Source organism: Carya illinoinensis, chromosome 7, assembly GCF_018687715.1.
Source record: "Carya illinoinensis cultivar Pawnee chromosome 7, C.illinoinensisPawnee_v1, whole genome shotgun sequence".
Taxonomy (NCBI): domain Eukaryota; kingdom Viridiplantae; phylum Streptophyta; class Magnoliopsida; order Fagales; family Juglandaceae; genus Carya; species Carya illinoinensis.
The window spans coordinates 15026381-15029499 of record NC_056758.1 but is presented as its reverse complement, the minus strand read 5'-3'; the positions used below and the strand labels follow the sequence as shown (position 1 = coordinate 15029499).

The 3119-nt window shown below is 38.8% G+C and overlaps 1 non-coding gene across 1 annotated transcript; it reads right to left on the bottom strand.

Moving 5' to 3' along the window:
- Positions 1–2528: 2528 nt before the first annotated feature.
- LOC122317576 lies at positions 2529–2635 on the bottom strand. The gene has a single exon (XR_006244505.1). It is a non-coding gene; the product is annotated as a small nucleolar RNA R71 (small nucleolar RNA).
- Positions 2636–3119: the final 484 nt, after the last annotated feature.

Below are 3119 nucleotides of genomic sequence, written 5' to 3'. Positions count from 1 at the left end.
TCATGTCTTGCTTCTTAAGACATATATAATCAGATCAAAATGACCAGAGCATAAAAGATGCAATAAATCCAAGAGATAACATATTAAGGCTACCTTAGTGCGATTTATAACTTGGCTTTTAAAGTAACTCAGCCCAAGAGAGGTATAATGACATTAGCAAGTAGTGATTTTCCTGTGAGCATTACCAAGTAGTGATTGCTGTCCAAGAAGGCCTAATCAGTTTTCTACATAGAAGATAGGTGAAAGTCATGGATAAAGAAAATAAAGTGATTATAGGAAAGTGTTAACTTTGAAGGGAACCAGATGATTAGGGAAAATCTGAAAAATTTCACCAAAATAGATGTTTGACAGCTTTTGGTAACTTTGTTGAAACCAAAAAGTTTTAAGAACTAAGGATCACTTGATAGCTAGTTTTGCCCTTGAATTTAAGTAGTTCATCACACAAATTAGCAATTAACTTTAGTTGAGTGGAAGATCAAATGGAAGATAGAAAAAATATATCTTCAAATCCAACATTGAAATCCAACACTACTGTCTCTCACATTTGAGTAGAAGAAAAAATAATAGAAAATGAACAAGATATAAATCATTAGTGTGACTGATGACTTGCAAAAATTTCATATTGCAGATTTTACAAGTTCGCTCGAGCGGAGGCTTTTGGCCGCTCGAGCGAATTCAGGCAGATTCAAACGCTTGACTGCCGCTCGACAGGGAGCTCGAGCGGGTTGCTGAAAAACGAAGATCGCTCGAGCAGAGACATTGGCCGCTCGAGCGAAATCAGGCAGAGTCGAACGCTCGATGTGCGCTCGATAGGACGCTCGAGCGAAATCAGGCAGAGTCGAACGCTTGACGCGCGCTCGACACCCCACTCGAGCGAACATCGTATTTTGACAGATTTTAGGTTTTCCGCCGTGGGACCATATAAAAGCCATTTTTCACTCTAGAGCCGCGAGTTTTGACTGGAGAACACTCTTTGGGACAGAAAAACACAGCTAGAAGGATTCAATTCATTTGTTTTGGAGACGAAATTCCAATTATTGCACGTACGTTGGAATCATACACGAGCACGGACGAGAGAAAAGCGTTGAATCGTTCCCTTGAGCTTTTGACGACGAGTTGAGGCTGCAAGGAGGATTTTTCAGTGTTTATTTTCTTCTTCCCATCTTCTCAGAACAATTATGGTGAATTCGTTTATGTTGAATTCCATTTCTAGCATGAGCTAAATTTTCTTCATTCTAGGAAAGCGATGTAACCTATTTCTGAACTATGCTTGATTGTCTATGCTAATTTAATGCAAGTCTCTCTTTGTTTATCTGATTTATTCTGAATTTATTGCTTCTAATTAACTGGCCATTGATTAGATGATAAGTAATCTTGTGATTTGCTATCGAAAGAGGGAATCATAGGGTAGATCTTGGATATTTCAGCATAGGTAAGTATAGAGATCGAGAGACTTGTATGAACCTATGTAGTCATTAAATCATTGATCTCATTGCATTCTTGATTATTGAATTTGCATACTCTTGTGTGAATTGATAACCAAGAGTCAATTCCAATTGACTATCGAAAGAGGCTTTTGGATGAATTAGAGATTTGCTAATAGACAAAAGAGGTTTAAGTTAAATTAGCTGGATGAGAAAAGCATAGTGAAGAATTAGGTGAAATCGATTTCCTAGAAGTTTTCTTCCCATCAATTTGATCTTCAAACATCAGTTTTATTTCCTTTGCTTATTTCTCTTTGAGTTGATCTAGTTTTATTTGCAACTACAAAAACCTTAGCGATTCCTCTAGATAAAATTGAGATTAGTATAATTTTGGTATTTGGCAAGAGTAAGGTACCAATCCCTGAGGACGATACTCTTCTTATTACTTTACTATAAAACTACGATACTGTGTACTTGCAGTTTTGCACCGGTCAAGTTTTTGGCGCCGTTGCCGGGGATTGGTTTATTTTTATTCTTTTTGTCAATATCGATACAAAGTAATCTTGGTTTTAATTTAGAATTTTGTTTTAATTTGTTCTACAGGTGTGTTTTTGACATTGGATGCACCGTGCTAGATCTCGTGATATTATTCCTGTTGATCCAGAGATTGAAAGAACTCTTAGATCACTAAGAAGAAATAAGATACTAGCCATGGCTGAAGAAGATCGTGAGGTACTACCACGCACCTTGAAGGACTATGTACGGCCAGTTGTGAATGGAAATTACTCGAGCATAATGCGCCAGCCAATCAATGCCAACAACTTTGAGCTCAAACCAGCTTTGATTAGCATGGTGCAGCAGGCTCAATTTAGTGGATCGCCACTTGATGATCCCAATATTCACTTGGCAATGTTCTTGGAGATTTGTGACACTGTGAAGATCAATGGTGTTATTGAAGACACCATTAGACTAAGATTGTTTCCTTTCTCTTTGAGGGACAAGGCTAGAGGTTGGCTACAATCTCTACAATCGGGAAGCATCGTTAGTTGGCAGGACATGGCTGAGAGGTTTCTTGCTAAATTTTTCCCTCCTGCAAAAACAGCCCAACTCAGGAGTGAGATTGGCCAGTTCAAGCAAAATGATTTTGAGTCACTCTATGAAGCGTGGGAGAGGTATAAAGACTTGGTTCGACGTTGCCCACAACATGGATTGCCAGATTGGTTGCAAGTTCAGATGTTCTATAATGGGTTAAATGGGCAAACTCGAACTATAGTTGATGCTGCTTCTGGTGGAACTTTGATGTCGAAGACAGCTGAAGGTGCTACTGCACTTTTGGAGGAAATGGTCTCAAACAACTATCAATGGCCAACTGAGAGGACTTTGGCTAAAGAGGTTGCTGGAATTCATGACTTGGAGCCGATAGCAGCCCTTTCAGCTCAAGTTGCTACTCTATCTCATCAGATTTCAGCCTTGACAACACAAAGGATACCACAAAGTACAGAATATGTAGCATTTACAAGTATGATAGTTCCAAGCAATGAGGCGAGTCAAGAACAAGTTCAATATGTCAACAATCGGAACTACAACTATCGTGGTAATCCTATGCCAAATTACTATCATCCAGGGCTTAGAAATCATGAGAATTTGTCATATGGAAATACAAAGAATGTGTTGCAACCTCAACATCCTCCCGGA